Source organism: Ambystoma mexicanum, chromosome 6q (assembly GCF_040938575.1).
Source record: "Ambystoma mexicanum isolate Mex_15411 chromosome 6q, UKY_AmexF1_1, whole genome shotgun sequence".
NCBI lineage: Eukaryota > Metazoa > Chordata > Amphibia > Caudata > Ambystomatidae > Ambystoma > Ambystoma mexicanum.
Window position 1 is genome coordinate 1,079,355,588 of NC_090937.1, and position 19,119 is coordinate 1,079,374,706.

A 19,119-nucleotide genomic window follows, 5' to 3' on the forward strand; every position below is an offset into this window, starting at 1 on the left:
ACCCCCGCTCATGCACCGTGTCTCTCTCCCCTTCCCCCCCACCCCCTGCCCCGTGTGTCTCTCCCCTTCCCCCGCTCATGCCCCGTATCTCCCTCCTTTCCCCCCAATCCTGCTCACGCCCCGTGTGTCTCTTCCCCTTCCCCCCACCCCCTGCTCATGCCCCGTGTGTCTCTCCCCTTCCCTCCCACCCCCTGCTCATGCCCCGTGTGTCTCTCCCCTTCCACCCCACCCCCCGCTCATGACCCATATGTCTCTCCCCTTCCCCCCACGCCCCACTCATGCCCCGTGTGTCTCTCCCCTTCCCCCACCCCCCGCTCATGCCCCGTGTGTCTCTCTCCCCTTCCCCCCACCCCCCGCTCATGCCGCGTGTGTCTCTGTCTCTCCCCTTCCCCCCACCCCCCGCTCATGCCCCGTGTGTCTCTCCCCTTCCCCCCACCCCCTGCTCATGCCCCGTGTGTCTCTCCCTTTCCCCCCACCCCCCGCTCATGCCCCATGTGTCTCTCCCCTTCCCCCCACTCCCTGCTCATGCCCCGTGTGTCTCCCTCCTTTCCCTCCACCCCCCGCTCATGCCCCGTGTGTCTCTCCCCTCCCCCCCACCCCCGCTCATGCCCCGTGTGTCTCTCCCCTTCCCCCCACCCCCTGCTCATGCCCCGTGTGTCTCTCCTCTTCCCCCCACCCCCGCTCATGCACCGTGTCTCTCTCCCCTTCCCTCCTACCCCTGCTCATGCCCTGTGCCTCTCTCCCCTTCCACCCTACCCCCCGCTCATGCCCCGTGTCTCTCTCCCCTTACCCCCCACCCCCCGCTCATGCCACCTTGTCTCCCCTGTTCCCCCCACCCCCTGCTCATGACCTGTCTCCCCTGTTACCCCCACCCCCGCTCATGCCCCGTGTCTCTCCCCTTCTCCCCCACCCCCCGCTCATGCCCGTGTGTCTCTCTCCTTCCCGCCACCCCCCGCCATGCCCCGTGTGTCTCTCCCCTTCCCCCCACCCCCTGCTCATGCCCCGTGTCTCTCTCCCCTTCCCTCCCACCCCCCGCTCATGCCCCGTGTCTCTCTCCCCTCCCCCCACACCCCGCTCATGCGTCGTGTCTCTCCCCTTCCCCCCACCCCCTGCCCCGTGTGTCTCACCCTTTCCCCCACCCCCCGCTCATGCCCCATGTGTCTCTCCCCTTCCCCCCACCCCCGCTCATGCCCCGTGTCTCTCTCCCCTTCCCCCCACCCCCCGCTCATGCCCCGTGTGTCTCTCCCCTTCCCCCCACCCCCTGCTCATGCCCCGTGTCTCTCTCCCATACCCCGCCACCCCCCGCTCATGCCCCGTGTCTCTCTCCCCTTCCCCCCACCCCCACTCATGCCCCGTGTCTCTCTCCCCTTTCCCCCCACCCCCCGCTCATGCCCCGTGTCTCTCTCCCCTCCCCCCCACCCCCGCTCATGCCCCGTGTCTCTCTCCCCTTCCCCGCCACCCCCTGCTCAAGCCCCGTGTGTCTCTTCCCTTCCCCCGCTCATGCCCCGTATCTCCCTCCTTTCCCTCAATCCTGCTCACGCCCCGTGTGTCTCTTCCCCTTCCCCCACCCCCTGCTCATGCCCCGTGTGTTTCTCCCCTTCCCTCCCACCCCCCGCTCATGCCCCGTGTGTCTCTCCCCTTCCCCCCACCCCCCGCTCATGACCCATGTGTCTCTCCCCTTCCCCCCACGCCCCACTCATGCCCCGTGTGTCTCTCCCCTTCCCCCACCCCCCGCTCATGCCCCGTGTGTCTCTCTCCCCTTCACCCCACCCCCTGCTCATGCCGCGTGTGTCTCTGTCTCTCCCCTTCCCCCCACCCCCCGCTCATGCCCCGTGTGTCTCTCCCCCTCCCCCCACCCCCTGCTCATGCCCCGTGTGTCTCTCCCTTTCCCCCCACCCCCCGCTCATGCCCCATGTGTCTCTCCCCTCCCCCCCACTCCCCGCTCATGCCCCGTGTGTCTCCCTCCTTTCCCTCCACCCCCCGCTCATGCCCCTTGTGTCTCTCCCCTCCCTCCCAACCCCGCTCATGCCCCGTGTGTCTCTCCCCTTCCCCCCACCCCCTGCTCATGCCCCGTGTCTCTACCCTTCCCCCGACCCCCGCTCATGCACCGTGTCTCTCTCCCCTTCCCTCCTACCCCCGCTCATGCCCTGTGCCTCTCTCCCCTCCCCCCCTACCCCCCGCTCATGCCCCGTGTCTCTCTCCCCTTACCCCCCACCCCCCGCTCATGCCACCTTGTCTCCCCTGTTCCCCCCACCCCCTGCTCATGACCTGTCTCCCCTGTTACCCCCACCCCCGCTCATGCCATGTGTCTCTCCCCTTCTCCCCCACCCCCTGCTCATGCCCATGTGTCTCTCCCCTCCCCCCCACCCCCCGCTCATGCCCTGTGCGTCTCTCCCCTTCACCCCCATCCCCTGCTCATGCCCCGTGTCTCTCTCCCCTTCCCTCCTACCCCCCGCTCATGCCCCGTGTCTCCCTCCTTCCCCCCCGCTCATGCCACGTGTGTCTCTCCCCTTCCCCCCACCCCCGCTAATGCCCTGTGTGTCTCTCCCCGCCCCCCGACCCCCCGCTCATGCCCTGTGTCTCCCTTGTGTTACCCCCCACCTCCCGCTCATGCCCGTGGCTCCCTTGTGTTACCCTCCCACCCCCCGCTCATGCCCCATGTGTCCCTCGTGTTACCCCCCACCCCAGCTCATGTCCCGTGTCTCCCTACTGTTCCCCCCCACCCCCCACTCATGACCTGTCTCCCCTGTTACCCCTCACCCCCCGGCCACTGCCCCGTGTCTCTGTTTGTGTTACCCTCCCACCCCCCTCTCATGCCCCGTATCTCCCTTGTGTTACCCCCCACCCCCGCTCATGCCCTGTGTCAACCTCGTGTTACCCCCCACCCGCCGCTCATGCCCCGTGTCTCCCTTGTGTTACCCCCCACCCATGTCCTGTCTCCCCTGTTACCCCCCACCCCCGCTCATGCCCCATGTCTCCCTTGTGTTACCCCTCCACCCCCCGCTCATGCCCCGTGTCAACCTCGTGTTACCCCCCACCCGCCGCTCATGCCCCGTGTCTCCCTTGTGTTACCCCCTCACCCATGCCCTGTCTCCCCTGTTACCCCCCACCCCCCGTTCATGTCCCGTGTCTCTCCCCTTCCCCCAGACCCCCCGCTCATGCCCCATGTCTCCCTCCTTCCCCCCCGCTCATGCCCCGTGTCTCTCCCCTTCCCCCATCCCCCGCTCATGCCCCATGTCTCTCTCCCCTCCCCCCCCACCCCCCGCTCATGCCCTGTGTCTCCCTCCCCTCCCCCCACCCGCCGCTCATGCTCTGTGTGTCTCTCCCCTTCCCCCCCACCCCCGCTCATGCCCCGTGTCTCCCTACTGTTCCACTACCCCCCCGCTCATGCCCCGTGTCTCTCTCCCCTTCCCCCCCACTCCCCCCTCATACCCCATGTCTCTCTCCCCTCCCCCCGCCCCCTGCTCACGCCCTGTGTGTCTCTCCCCTTCCCCCCACCCCCGCTCATGCCCCGTGTCTCCCTTCTTCCCCCCACCCCCCCGCTCATGCCACGTGTGTCTCTCCCCTTCCCCCCACCCCCGCTAATGCCCCTTGTGTCTCTCCCCTTCCCCCCACCCCCCCGCTCATGCCCCGTGTCTCCCTTGTGTTACCCCCCCACCCCCCGCTCATGCCCGTGTCTCCCTTGTGTTACCCCCCACCCCCCGCTCATGCCCCGTGTCTCCCTCGTGTTACCCCCCCACGCCCGCTCATGCCCCGTGTCTCTCTCCTTCCCCCCCGCTCATGCCACGTGTCTCTCCCCTTCCCCCCATCCCCGCTAATGCCCTGTGTCTCTCCCCTCCCCGCCGACCCCCCGCTCATGCCCCGTGTCTCCCTTGTGTTACCCCCCACCCCCCGCTCATGCCCGTGGCTCCCTTGTGTTACCCTCCCACCCCCCGCTCATGCCCCGTGTGTCCCTCGTGTTACCCCCCCACCCCCGCTCATGTCCCATGTCTCCCTACTGTACCCCCCACCCCCCCGCTCATGACCTGTCTCCCCTGTTACCCCTCACCCCCCGCTCATGCCCGGTGTCTCCGTTTGTGTTACCCTCCCACCCCCCGCTCATGCCCCGTATCTCCCTTGTGTTACCCCCCACCCCCCGCTCATGCCCCGTGTCAACCTCATGTTACCCCCCACCGCCGCTCATGCCCCGTGTCTCCCTTGTGTTACCCCCCACCCATGCCCTGTCTCCCCTGTTACCCGCCACCCCCCGCTCATGCCCCATGTCTCCCTTGTGTTACCCCCCCACCCCCCGCTCATGCCCCGTTTCAACCTCGTGTTACCCCCCACCCGCCGCTCATGCCCCGTGTCTCCCTTGTGTTACCCCCTCACCCATGCCCTGTCTCCCCTGTTACCCCCCACCCCCCGCTCATGTCCCGTGTCTCTCCCCTTCCCCCCGCTCATGCCCCGTGTGTCTCTCCCATTCCCCCCATCCCCCGCTCATGCCCCATGTCTCTCTCCCCTTCCCCCCCCCGCTCATGCCCTGTCTCCCTCCCCTCCCCCCCGCTCATGCTCCGTGTGTCTCTCCCCTTCCCCCCACCCCCCGCTCATGCCCCGTGTCTCCCTACTGTTCCCCCCCACCCCCCCGCTCATGCCCCGTGTCTCTCTCCCCTTCCCCCCACCCCCGCTCATGCCCCATGTCTCTCTCCCCTCCCCCCACCCCCAGCTCACGCCCTGTGTGTCTCTCCCCTTCAACCCACCCCCGCTCATGCCCCGTGTCTCCCTCCTTTCCCCCCACCCCCCGCTCATGCCACGTGTCTCTCCCCTTCCCCCACCCCCGCTAATGCCCCTTGTGTCTCTCCCCTTCCCCCCACCCCCCGCTCATGCCCCGTGTCTCCCTTGTGTTACCCACCCACCCCCCGCTCATGCCCGTGTCTCCCTCGTGTTACCCCCCCACCCCACGCTCATGTCCTGTGTCTCCCTACTGTTCCCCCCACCCCCGCTCATGCCCCGTGTCTCTCTCCACTTCCCCCCACCCCCGCTCATGCCCCGTGTCTCCCCAGGTTCCCCCCAGCCTCTGCTCATGACCTGTTTTCCCTGTTACCCCCACCCCCGGCTGATGCCCCGTGTCTCTGTTTGTGTTACCTCCCCACCCCCCGCTCATGCCCCGTATCTCCCTTGTATTACCCCCCAGCCCCCGCTCATGCCCCGTGTCAACCTTGTGTTACCCGCACCTGCCGCTCATGTCCCGTGTCTCCCTTGTGTTACCCCCTCACCCATGCCCTGTCTCCCCTGTTACCCCCCACCCCCCGCTCATGTCCCGTGTCTCTCCCCTTCCCCCCGCTCATGCCCTGTGTCTCCCTCCTTTCCCCCCACCCCCCGCTCATGCCCCGTGTGTCTCTCCCCTTCCCCCATCCCCCGCTCATGCCCCATGTCTCTCTCCCCTTCCCCCCCACCCCCCGCTCATGCCCTGTGTCGACCTCCCCTCCCACCCCGCTCATGCTCTGTGTGTCTCTCCCCTTCCCCCCACCCCCCGCTCATGCCCCGTGTCTCCCTACTGTTCCCCCCACCCCCCCGCTCATGCCCCGTGTCTCTCTCCCCTTCCCCCCCACCCCCCGCTCATGCCCCATGTCTCTCTCCCCTCCCCCAGCTCACGCCCTGTGTGTCTCTCCCCTTCAACCCACCCCCGCTCATGCCCCGTGTCTCCCTCCTTTCCCCCCACCCCCCGCTCATGCCCCTTGTGTCTCTCCCCTTCCCCCTACCCCCGCTAATGCCCCTTGTGTCTCTCCCCTTACCCCCACCCCCCGCTCATGCCCCGTGTCTCCCTTGTGTTACCCACCCACCCCCCGCTCATGCCCGTGTCTCCCTTGTGTTACCCCCCGCCCCCCGCTCATGCCCCGTGTCTCCCTCGTGTTACCCCCCCACCCCCGCTCATGTCCCGTGTCTCCCTACTGTTCCCCCCACCCCCCGCTCATGCCCCGTGTCCCTCTCCACTTCCCCCCACCCCCGCTCATGCCCCGTGTCTCCCCTGTTCGCCCCAGCCCCCGCTCATGACCTGTCTCCCCTGTTACCCCCACCCCCGGCTGATACCCCGTGTCTCTGTTTGTGTTACCCCCCCACCCCCCGCTCATGCCCCGTATCTCCCTTGTATTACCCCCCAGCCCCCGCTCATGCCCCGTGTCAACCTCGTGTTACCCCCCACCCGCCGCTCATGCCCCGTGTCTCCCTTGTGTTACCCCCCACCCATGCCCTGTCTCCCCTGTTACCCCCCACCCCCCGCTCATGCCCTGTGTCTCCCTTGTGTTACCCCCACCCCCGCTCACGCCCCGTGTCTCTCCCCTTCCCCCCACCCCCCGCTCATGCCGTGTGCCTCCCTCCTTTCCCCCCAATCATGCCCCGTGTGTCTCTCCCCTCCCCCTCAACCCCCGCTCATGCCCCGTGTGTCTCTCCCCTTCCCCCACCCCCCGCTCATGCCCCGTGTCTCTCTCGCCTTCCCTCCTAACCCCCTCTCATGCCCTGTGTCTCTCTCCCCTTCCCCCCTACCCCCGCTCATGCCCCGTGTCTCTCTCCCCTTCCCCCCACCCCCCGCTCATGCCCCGTGTCTCTCTCCCCGCACACCCTGCTCATGCCCTGTTTTCTCTCCCCTTCCCCCCACCCCCGCTCATGCCCCGTGTGCCTCTCCCCTCCCCCCCGCTTATGCCCCGTGTCTTCCTACTGTTCCCCCACCCCCCCCGCTCACTGCTCACTCCCCATGTCTCTCGCCCCTTCCCCCCACCCCCCGCTCATGCCCCGTGTCTCTCTCCACTCCCACCCACCCCCCGCTCATACCCCGTGTCTCTCTCCCCTCTCCCCCACCTCCCGCTCATGCGCCGTGTGTCTCTCCCCTTCCCCCCACCCCCTGCTCATGCCCAATGTGTTTCTCCCCTCCCCCCACCCCCGCTAATGCCACGTGTGTCTCTCCCCTCCCCCCACCCCGCTAACGCCCCGTGTGTCTCTCCCCTTCCCCCCACCCCCTGCTCATGCCCCGTGTCTCCCTTGTGTTACCCCCCACCCCCCGCTCATGCCCCGTGTCTCCCTTGTGTTACCCCCACCCCCCTCTCATGCCCCGTGTCTCCCTCGTGTTACCCCCCCACCTCCGCTCATGCCCCGTGTCTCCCTTGTGTTACCCCCCCACCCATGCCCTGTCTCCCGTTACCCCCACCACCTGCTCATGCCCCGTGTCTCCCTGTGTTACCCCCCGCTCATGCCCCGTGTCTCTCCCCTTCTCCCCCACCCCCCGCTCATGCCCCGTGTCTCCCTCCTTTCCCCCACCCCCCGCTCATGCCCCGTGTGTCTCTCCCCTCACCCCTACCCCGCGCATGCCCTGTGTGTCTCTCCCCTTCCCCCCATCCCCCCGCTCATGCCCCGTGTGTCTCTCCCCATCCCCCCACACCCCGCTCATGCCCCGTCTGTCTCTCACCTTCTCCCCCACCCCCGCTCATGCCCCGTGTGTCTCTCCCCTTAACCCCCACCGACCGCTCATGCCCCGTGTCTCTCTCGCCTTCCCCCCCACCCCCACTCATTCACCGTGTCTCTCACCCCTTCCCCCACCCCCGCTTATTCCCCGTGTCTCTCTCCCCTACCCCCCCACCCCCCGCTCATGCCCCGTGTCTCTCTCCCCTTCCCCCCACCCCCCGCTCATGCCCCGTGTCTCCCTCCTTTCCCCCCACCCCCCGCTCATGCCCCGTGTGTCTCTTCCCTCACCCCCACCCCGCGCATGCCCTGTGTGTCTCTCCCCTTCCCCCCCATTCCCCCGCTCATGCCCCGTGTGTCTCTCCCCTTCCCCCCACACCCCGCTCATGCCCCGTCTGTCTCTCACCTTAACCCCCACCGACCGCTCATGCCCCGTGTCTCTCTCCCCTTCCCCCCCACCCCCGCTCATGCACCGTGTCTCTCTCCCCTTACCCCCACCCCCGCTTATGCCCCGTGTCTCTCTCCCCTACCCCCCCACTCCCCGCTCATGCCCCGTGTCTCTCTCCCCTTCCCCCCACCCCCGCTCATGCCCCGTGTCTCTCTCCCCTTCCCCCCACCCCGCTCATGCCCCGTGTCTCTCTCCCCTTCCCCCCACCCCCGCTTATGCCCCGTGTCTCTCTCCCCTACCCCCCCACCCCCCGCTCATGCCCCGTGTCTCTCTCCCCTTCCCCCCCCGCTCATGCCCCGTGTCTCTCTCCCCTTCCCCCCACCCCCCGCTCATGCCCCGTGTGTCTCTCCCCTTCCCCCGCTCATGCCCCGTATCTCCCTCCTTTCCCCCAATCCTGCTCATGCCCCGTGTGTCTCTCCCCTTCCCCCCCACCCCCTGCTCATGCCCCGTGTGTCTCTCCCCTTTCCTCGCACCCCCTGCTCATGCCCGTGTCTCTCCCCTTCCCCCCCACCCCCCGCTCATGCCCCGTGCGTCTCTCCCCTTCCCCCCACGCCCGCTCATGCCTTGTGTCTCTCCCCTTCCCCCCACCCCCGCTCATGCCCCGTGTGTCTCTCCCATTCCCCCCATCCCCCGCTCATGCCCCATGTCTCTCTCCCCTTCCCCCCCACCCCCCGCTCATGCCCTGTCTCCCTCCCCTCCCCCCCGCTCATGCTCCGTGTGTCTCTCCCCTTCCCCCCACCCCCCGCTCATGCCCCGTGTCTCCCTACTGTTCCCCCCACCCCCCCGCTCATGCCCCGTGTCTCTCTCCCCTTCCCCCCACCCCCGCTCATGCCCCATGTCTCTCTCCCCTCCCCCCACCCCCAGCTCACGCCCTGTGTGTCTCTCCCCTTCAACCCACCCCCGCTCATGCCCCGTGTCTCCCTCCTTTCCCCCCACCCCCCGCTCATGCCACGTGTGTCTCTCCCCTTCCCCCACCCCCGCTAATGCCCCTTGTGTCTCTCCCCTTCCCCCCACCCCCCGCTCATGCCCCGTGTCTCCCTTGTGTTACCCACCCACCCCCCGCTCATGCCCGTGTCTCCCTCGTGTTACCCCCCCACCCCACGCTCATGTCCCGTGTCTCCCTACTGTTCCCCCCACCCCCGCTCATGCCCCGTGTCTCTCTCCACTTCCCCCCACCCCCGCTCATGCCCCGTGTCTCCCCAGGTTCCCCCCAGCCTCTGCTCATGACCTGTTTCCCCTGTTACCCCCACCCCCGGCTGATGCCCCGTGTCTCTGTTTGTGTTACCTCCCCACCCCCCGCTCATGCCCCGTATCTCCCTTGTATTACCCCCCAGCCCCCGCTCATGCCCCGTGTCAACCTTGTGTTACCCGCACCTGCCGCTCATGTCCCGTGTCTCCCTTGTGTTACCCCCTCACCCATGCCCTGTCTCCCCTGTTACCCCCCACCCCCCGCTCATGTCCCGTGTCTCTCCCCTTCCCCCCGCTCATGCCCTGTGTCTCCCTCCTTTCCCCCCACCCCCCGCTCATGCCCCGTGTGTCTCTCCCCTTCCCCCATCCCCCGCTCATGCCCCATGTCTCTCTCCCCTTCCCCCCCACCCCCCGCTCATGCCCTGTGTCGACCTCCCCTCCCACCCCGCTCATGCTCTGTGTGTCTCTCCCCTTCCCCCCACCCCCCGCTCATGCCCCGTGTCTCCCTACTGTTCCCCCCACCCCCCCGCTCATGCCCCGTGTCTCTCTCCCCTTCCCCCCCACCCCCCGCTCATGCCCCATGTCTCTCTCCCCTCCCCCAGCTCACGCCCTGTGTGTCTCTCCCCTTCAACCCACCCCCGCTCATGCCCCGTGTCTCCCTCCTTTCCCCCCACCCCCCGCTCATGCCCCTTGTGTCTCTCCCCTTCCCCCTACCCCCGCTAATGCCCCTTGTGTCTCTCCCCTTACCCCCACCCCCCGCTCATGCCCCGTGTCTCCCTTGTGTTACCCACCCACCCCCCGCTCATGCCCGTGTCTCCCTTGTGTTACCCCCCGCCCCCCGCTCATGCCCCGTGTCTCCCTCGTGTTACCCCCCCACCCCCGCTCATGTCCCGTGTCTCCCTACTGTTCCCCCCACCCCCCGCTCATGCCCCGTGTCCCTCTCCACTTCCCCCCACCCCCGCTCATGCCCCGTGTCTCCCCTGTTCGCCCCAGCCCCCGCTCATGACCTGTCTCCCCTGTTACCCCCACCCCCGGCTGATACCCCGTGTCTCTGTTTGTGTTACCCCCCCACCCCCCGCTCATGCCCCGTATCTCCCTTGTATTACCCCCCAGCCCCCGCTCATGCCCCGTGTCAACCTCGTGTTACCCCCCACCCGCCGCTCATGCCCCGTGTCTCCCTTGTGTTACCCCCCACCCATGCCCTGTCTCCCCTGTTACCCCCCACCCCCCGCTCATGCCCTGTGTCTCCCTTGTGTTACCCCCCACCCCCGCTCACGCCCCGTGTCTCTCCCCTTCCCCCCACCCCCCGCTCATGCCGTGTGCCTCCCTCCTTTCCCCCCAATCATGCCCCGTGTGTCTCTCCCCTCCCCCTCAACCCCCGCTCATGCCCCGTGTGTCTCTCCCCTTCCCCCACCCCCCGCTCATGCCCCGTGTCTCTCTCGCCTTCCCTCCTAACCCCCTCTCATGCCCTGTGTCTCTCTCCCATTCCCCCCTACCCCCCGCTCATGCCCCGTGTCTCTCTCCCCTTCCCCCCACCCCCCGCTCATGCCCCGTGTCTCTCTCCCCGCACACCCTGCTCATGCCCTGTTTTCTCTCCCCTTCCCCCCACCCCCGCTCATGCCCCGTGTGCCTCTCCCCTCCCCCCCGCTTATGCCCCGTGTCTTCCTACTGTTCCCCCACCCCCCCGCTCACTCCCCATGTCTCTCGCCCCTTCCCCCCACCCCCCGCTAATGCCCCGTGTCTCTCTCCACTCCCACCCACCCCCCGCTCATACCCCGTGTCTCTCTCCCCTCTCCCCCACCTCCCGCTCATGCGCCGTGTGTCTCTCCCCTTCCCCCCACCCCCTGCTCATGCCCAATGTGTTTCTCCCCTCCCCCCACCCCCGCTAATGCCACGTGTGTCTCTCCCCTCCCCCCACCCCCGCTAATGCCCCGTGTGTCTCTCCCCTTCCCCCCACCCCCTGCTCATGCCCCGTGTCTCCCTTGTGTTACCCCCCACCCCCCGCTCATGCCCCGTGTCTCCCTTGTGTTACCCCCACCCCCCTCTCATGCCCCGTGTCTCCCTCGTGTTACCCCCCCACCTCCGCTCATGCCCCGTGTCTCCCTTGTGTTACCCCCCCACCCATGCCCTGTCTCCCGTTACCCCCACCACCTGCTCATGCCCCGTGTCTCCCTGTGTTACCCCCCGCTCATGCCCCGTGTCTCTCCCCTTCTCCCCCACCCCCCGCTCATGCCCCGTGTCTCCCTCCTTTCCCCCACCCCCCGCTCATGCCCCGTGTGTCTCTCCCCTCACCCCTACCCCGCGCATGCCCTGTGTGTCTCTCCCCTTCCCCCCATCCCCCCGCTCATGCCCCGTGTCTCTCTCCCCTACCCCCCCACCCCCCGCTCATGCCCCGTGTCTCTCTCCCCTTCCCCCCACCCCCCACTCATGCCCCGTGTCTCCCTCCTTTCCCCCCACCCCCCGCTCATGCCCCGTGTGTCTCTTCCCTCACCCCCACCCCGCGCATGCCCTGTGTGTCTCTCCCCTTCCCCCCCATTCCCCCGCTCATGCCCCGTGTGTCTCTCCCCTTCCCCCCACACCCCGCTCATGCCCCGTCTGTCTCTCACCTTAACCCCCACCGACCGCTCATGCCCCGTGTCTCTCTCCCCTTCCCCCCCACCCCCGCTCATGCACCGTGTCTCTCTCCCCTTACCCCCACCCCCGCTTATGCCCCGTGTCTCTCTCCCCTACCCCCCCACTCCCCGCTCATGCCCCGTGTCTCTCTCCCCTTCCCCCCACCCCCGCTCATGCCCCGTGTCTCTCTCCCCTTCCCCCCACCCCGCTCATGCCCCGTGTCTCTCTCCCCTTCCCCCCACCCCCGCTTATGCCCCGTGTCTCTCTCCCCTACCCCCCCACCCCCCGCTCATGCCCCGTGTCTCTCTCCCCTTCCCCCCCCGCTCATGCCCCGTGTCTCTCTCCCCTTCCCCCCACCCCCCGCTCATGCCCCGTGTGTCTCTCCCCTTCCCCCGCTCATGCCCCGTATCTCCCTCCTTTCCCCCAATCCTGCTCATGCCCCGTGTGTCTCTCCCCTTCCCCCCCACCCCCTGCTCATGCCCCGTGTGTCTCTCCCCTTTCCTCGCACCCCCTGCTCATGCCCGTGTCTCTCCCCTTCCCCCCCACCCCCCGCTCATGCCCCGTGCGTCTCTCCCCTTCCCCCCACGCCCGCTCATGCCTTGTGTCTCTCCCCTTCCCCCCACCCCCGCTCATGCCCCGTGTGTCTCTCTCCCCTTCCCCCACCCCCTGCTCATGCCCCGTGTGTCTCTCTGTCTCTCCCCTTCCCCCCACCTCCCGCTCATGCCCCGTGTGTCTCTCCCCTTCCCCCCACTCCCCGCTCACACCCCGTGTGTCTCCCTCCTTTCCCTCCACCCCCCCACTCATGCCCCGTGTGTCTCTCCCCTCCCCCCACCCCCGCTCATGCCCCGTGTGTCTCTCCCCTTCCCCCCACCCCCTGCTCATGCCCCGTGTGTCTCTCCCCTTCCCCCCACCCCCCGCTCATGCCCCGTGTCTCTCTCCCCTTCCGGTCTACCCCCCGTTCATGCCCTGTGTCTCTCTCACCTTTCCCCCTACCCCCCGCTTATGCCCCATGTTTCTCTCCCCTTCCCCCACCCCCGCTCATGCCCCGTGTCTCCCTATTGTTCCCCCCACCACCTGCTCATGCCCCGTGTCTCTCTCCCCTTCCCCCCGCTCATGCCCTGTGTGTCTCTCCCCATTCCCCCACCCCCCGCTCATGCCCCGTGTGTCTATCCCCTTCCCCTCCACCCCCTGCTCATGCCCCGTGTCCCTTTACCCTGACCCCCCACCCCCCCGCTCATGCCCCGTGTGTCTCTCCCCTTCCCCCCCACCACCCGCTCATGCCCCGTGTCTCCCTACTGTTCCCCCACCCCCTGCTCAAGCCCCGTGTGTCTCTTCCCTTCCCCCCACCCCCCGCTCATGTCCTGTGTCTCCCTACTGTCCCCCCGCCCCCGCTCATGCCCCGTGTCTCTCTCCACTTCCCCCTCACCCCCCGCTCATGCCCCGTGTCTACCCTGTTCCCCCCCACCCCCCGCTCATGACCTGTCTCCCCTGTTACCCCCACCCCCCGCTCATGCCCCGTGTCTCTCCCCTTCCCCCCACCCTCGCTCATGCCCCGTGTGTCTCTCCCCTTCCCCCCACCCCCGCTCATGCCCATCCCCTGCTCATGCCCCGTGTCTCTCTCCCCTTCCCTCCTACCCCCTGCTCATGCCCCGTGTCTCTCTCCCCTTCCCCCCTGCCCCCGCTCATGCCCCGTCTCTCTCCCCTTCCCCACCACCCCCGCTCATGCCCTGTGTCTCTCACCCCTCCCCCCCACCCCCTGCTCATGCCCCGTGTGTCTCTTCCCATCCCCCCCACCCCCCGCTCATGCCTCGTGTGTCTCTCCCCTTCCCCCCACCCCCGCTCATGCCCTGTGTCTCCCTACTGTTCCCCCACCCCCCGCTCATTCCCCATGTCTCTCGCCCCTTCCCCCCACCCCCCGCTCATGCCCCATGTCTCTCTCCCCTCGCCCCCACCCCCCGTTCATGCCCTGTGTCTCTCTCCCCTCCCCCCACCTCCCGCTCATGCCCCGTGTCTCCCTTCTTTCCCCCTACACCCCCGCTCATGCCCAATGTGTTTCTCCCCTCCCCCACCCCCGCTAATGCCACCTGTGTCTCTCCCCTCCCCCCCACCCCCGCTAATGCCCCGTGTGTCTCTCCCCTTACCCCCCACCGCCTGCTCATGCCCCGTGTCTCCCTTGTGTTACCCCTCCACCCCCCGCTCATGCCCCGTGTCTCCCTTGTGTTACCCCCACCCCCCTCTCATGCCCTGTGTCTTCCTAGTGTTACCCCGCACCCCCCGCTCATGCCCCGTGTCTCCCTTGTGTTACCCCCCACCCATGCCCTGTCTCCCTTTACCCCCACCACCCGCTCATGCCCCGTGTCTCTCTCCCCTTCCCCCCACCCCCGCTCATGCACCGTGTCTCTCTCCCCTTCCCGCCACCCCCGCTTATGCCCGTGTCTCTCTCCCCTACCCCCCCACCCCCGCTCATTCCCTGTGTCTCTCTCCCCTTCCCCCCGCTCATGCCCTGTGTCTCTCTCCCCTTCCCCCCACCCCCCGCTCATGCCCTGTGTCTCTCTCCCCTTCCCTCCCACCCCCGCTCATGCCCCGTGTCTCTCTCCCCTTCCCCCCACCCCCCGCTCATGCCCCGTGTGTCTCTCCCCTTCCCCCGCTCATGCCCCATATCTCCCTCCATTCCCCCCAATCCTGCTCATGCCCCGTGTGTCTCTCCCCTTACCCCATCCCCTGCTCACGCCCCGTGTGTCTCTCTCCCCTTCCCCCCACCCCCCGCTCATGCCCCGTGTGTCTCTCTGTCTCTCCCCTTCCCCCAACCCCCGCTCATGCCCCGTGTGTCTCTCCCCTTCCCCCCTGCTCATGCCCTGTGTGTCTCTCCCTTTCCCCCCGCCCCCCCGCTCATGCCCCGTGTGTCTCTCCCCATCCCCCCACTCCCCGCTCATGCCCCGTGTCTCCCTCCTTTCCCTCCACCCCCCGCTCATGCCCCGTGTGTCTCTCCCCTCCCCCCACCCCCGCTCATGCCCCGTGTGTCTCTACCCTTCCCCCCACCCCCTGCTCATGCCCTGTGTGTCTCGCCCCTTCCCCCCACCCCCCGCTCATGCCCCGTGTCTCTCTCCCCGTCCCTCCTATCCCCCGCTCATGCCCCGTGTCTCTCTCCCCTTCTCCCCTACACCCCGCTCATGCCCCGTGTCTCTCTCTCCTTCCCCCCACCCCCCGCTCATGCCCCGTGTCTCTCTCCCCTTCCCCCCCACCCCCGCTTATGCCCCGTGTTTCACTCCCCTTCCCCCCGACCCCCGCTCATGCCCCGTGTCTCCCTACTGTTCCCCCACCACCTGCTCATGCCCCGTGTCTCTCTCCCCTTCCCCCCACCCCCTGCTCATGCCATGTGTGTCTCTCCCCATTCCCCCACCCCCCGCTCATGCCCCGTGTGTCTATCCCCTTCCCCTCCACCCCCTGCTCATGCCCCGTGTCTCTCTCCCCTGCCTCCCCGCCCCCCCGCTCATTCCCTGTGTGTCTCTCCCGTCCCCCCCACCCCCCGCTCATGCCCCGGGTCTCCCTACTGTTCCTCCACCCCCCGCTCATGCCCCGTGTGTCTCTACCCTTCCCCCCACCCCCCGCTCATGTCCTGTGTCTCCCTACTGTCCCCCCACCCCCCGCTCATGCCCTGTGTCTCTCTCGACTTCCTCCCACCCCCGCTCATGCCCCGTGTCTCCCCTGTTCCCCCCACCCCCGCTCATGACCTGTCTCCCCTGTTACCCCCACCCCCCGCTCATGCCCCGTGTCTCTCCCCTTCCCCCCCACCCCCCGCTCATGCCCCGTGTGTCTCTCCCCTTCCTCCCACCCCCCTCTCATGTCCCGTGTTTCCCTACTGTTCCCACACCCCCCGCTCATTCCCCATGTCTCTCGCCCCTTCCCCCCAACCCCCGCTCATGCCCCGTGTCTCTCTCCCCTCCCCCCCACCCCCCGCTCATGCCCCGTGTCTCTCTCCCCTCCCCACCTCCCGCTCATGCCCCGTGTCTCCCTCCTTTCCCCCGACTCCCCCGCTCATGCCCAATGTGTTTCTCCCCTCCCCCACACCCGCTAATGCCACGTGTGTCTCTCCCCTTCCCCCCACCCCCGCTCATGCCCCGTGTGTCTCTCCCCTCCCCCCCACCCCCACTCATGCCCCATGTGTCTCTACCCTTCCCCCCAACCCCTGCTCATGCCCCGTGTGTCTCTCCCCTTCCCCCCACCCCCCGCTCATGCACCGTGTCTCTCTACCCTTCCCTCCTATCCCCCGCTCATGCCCCGTGTCTCTCTCCCCTTCTCCCCTACCCCCCGCTCATGCCCCGTGTCTCTCTCTCCTTCCCCGCACCCCCCGCTCATGCCCCGTGTGTCTCTCCCCTTCCCCCCCACCCCGCTTATGCCCCGTGTATCACTCCCCTTCCCCTGACCCCTGCTCATGCCCTGTGTCTCCCTACTGTTCCCCCCACCACCCGCTCATGCCCCGTGTCTCTCTCCCCTTCCCCCCATCCCCCGCTCATGACCTGTGTCTCTCTCCCCATTCCCCCACCCACCGCTCATGCCCCGTGTGTCTATCCCCTTCCCCTCCACCCCCTGCTCATGCCCCGTGTCTCTCTCCCCTGCCTCCCCACGACCATGCCCATGCGCCGTGTGTCTCTCCGCTTCCCCCCCACCCCACGCTCATGCCCCGGGTCTCCCTACTGTTCCTCCACCCCCCGCTCATGCCCCGTGTGTCTCTCCCCTTCCCCCCACCCCCTGCTCATGTCCTGTGTCTCCCTACTGTCCCCCCACCCCCCACTCATGCCCCGTGTCTCTCTCCACTTCCCCCCACCCCCCGCTCATGCCCCGTGTCTCCCCTGTTCCCCCCCTACCCCCTCTCATGACCTGTATCCCCTGTTACCCCCACCCCCGCTCATGCCCCGTGTCTCTCCCTTTCCCCCCCACCCCCGCTCATGCCCCGTGTGTCTTTCCCCTTCCTCCCACCCCCCCGCTCATGCCCCGTGTCTCCCTACTGTTCCCCCACCCCCCGCTCATTCCCCATGTCTCTCGCCCCTTCCCCCCAACCCCCGCTCATGCCCGTGTCTCTCTCACCCCCCACACCCCCTGCTCATGCCCCGTGTCTCTCTCCCCTCCCCGCACCTCCCGCTCATGCCCCGTGTCTCCCTCCTTTCCCCCGACTCCCCCGCTCATGCCCAATGTGTTTCTCCCCTCCCGCACACCCGCTAATGCCAGGTGTGTCTTTCCCCTTCCCCCCACCCCGCTTATGCCCCGTGTATCACTCCCCTTCCCCTGACCCCTGCTCATGCCCTGTGTCTCCCTACTGTTCCCCCCACCACCCGCTCATGCCCCGTGTCTCTCTCCCCTTCCCCCCATCCCCCGCTCATGACCTGTGTCTCTCTCCCCATTCCCCCACCCACCGCTCATGCCCCGTGTGTCTATCCCCTTCCCCTCCACCCCCTGCTCATGCCCCGTGTCTCTCTCCCCTGCCTCCCCACGACCATGCCCATGCGCCGTGTGTCTCTCCGCTTCCCCCCCACCCCACGCTCATGCCCCGGGTCTCCCTACTGTTCCTCCACCCCCCGCTCATGCCCCGTGTGTCTCTCCCCTTCCCCCCACCCCCTGCTCATGTCCTGTGTCTCCCTACTGTCCCCCCACCCCCCACTCATGCCCCGTGTCTCTCTCCACTTCCCCCCACCCCCCGCTCATGCCCCGTGTCTCCCCTGTTCCCCCCCTACCCCCTCTCATGACCTGTATCCCCTGTTACCCCCACCCCCGCTCATGCCCCGTGTCTCTCCCTTTCCCCCCCACCCCCGCTCATGCCCCGTGTGTCTTTCCCCTTCCTCCCACCCCCCCGCTCATGCCCCGTGTCTCCCTACTGTTCCCCCACCCCCCGCTCATTCCCCATGTCTCTCGCCCCTTCCCCCCAACCCCCGCTCATGCCCGTGTCTCTCTCACCCCCCACACCCCCTGCTCATGCCCCGTGTCTCTCTCCCCTCCCCGCACCTCCCGCTCATGCCCCGTGTCTCCCTCCTTTCCCCCGACTCCCCCGCTCATGCCCAATGTGTTTCTCCCCTCCCGCACACCCGCTAATGCCAGGTGTGTCTTTCCCCTTCCCCCCACCCCCGCTAATGCCCCGTGTGTCTCTCCCCTTCCCCCCCACCCCCCGCTCATGCCCCGTGTCTCCCTTGTGTTACCCCCCGCCCCCCGCTCATGCCCCGTGTCTCCCTTGTGTTACCCCCACCCCCCTCTCATGCCCCGTGTCTCCCTCGTGTTACCCCCACACCCCCCGCTCATGCCCTGTGTCTCCCTTGTGTTACCCCCTACCCATGCCCTGTCTCCCGTTACCCCACCACCCGCTCATGCCCCGTGTCTCCCTGTGTTACCCCCCCGCTCATGCCCCGTGTCTCTCCCCTTCTCCCCCACCCCCGCTAATGCCACGTGTGTCTCTCCCCTCCCCCCCACCCCCGCTAATGCCCCGTGTGTCTCTCCCCTTCCCTCACACCCCCCGCTCATGCCCCGTTTCTCCCTTGTGTTACCCCCCACCCCCCGCTCATGCCCCGTGTCTCCCTTGTGTTACCCCCACCCCCCTCTCATGCCCCGTGTCTCCCTCATGTTACCCCCCACCCCCCCGCTCATGCCCCGTGTCTCCCTTGTGTTACCCCCCCACCCATGCCCTGTCTCCCGTTCCCCCCACCACCCGCTCATGCCCCGTGTCTCCCTGTGTTACCCCCCGCTCATGCCCCGTGTCTCTCCCATTCTCCCCCACCCCCCGCTCATGCCCCTTTCCCCCCACCCCCGCTCATGCCCCGTGTATCTCTCCCCTCACCGCCACCCCGCGCATGCACTGTGTGTTTCTCCCCTTCCCCCCAAGCCCCCCGCGCATGTCCCGTTTGTCTCTCCCATTCCCCCCGAACCCAGCTCATGCCCCATCTGTCTCTCACCTACTCTCCCACCCCCGCTCATGCCCCGTGTGTCTCTCCCCTTAACCCCCACCGACCGCTCATGCCCCGTGTCTCTCTCCCCTTCCCCCCACCCCCGCTCATGCACCTTGTCTCTCTCCCCTTCCCCCCACCCCCGCTTATGCCCTGTGTCTCTCTCCCCTTCCCCCCACCCCCGGCTCATGCCCCATGTCTCTCTCCCCTTCCCCCCACCCCCAGCTCATGCCCCGTGTCTCTCTCCCCTTCCCCCTCACCCTGCTCATGCCCCGTGTCTCTCTCCCCTTCCCCCACCCCCCGCTCATGCCCCGTGTGTCTCTCCCCTTCCCCCGCTCATGCCCCGTATCTCCCTCCTTTCCCCCAATCCTGCTCATGCCCCGTGTGTCTCTCCCCTTCCCCCCACCCCCCGCTCATGCCCCGTGTGTCTCTCCCCTTCCCCCCACCCCCCGCCTCATGCCCCGTGTGTCTCTCCCCTTCCCCCCACCCCCTGCTCATGGCCCGTGTGTCTCTTCC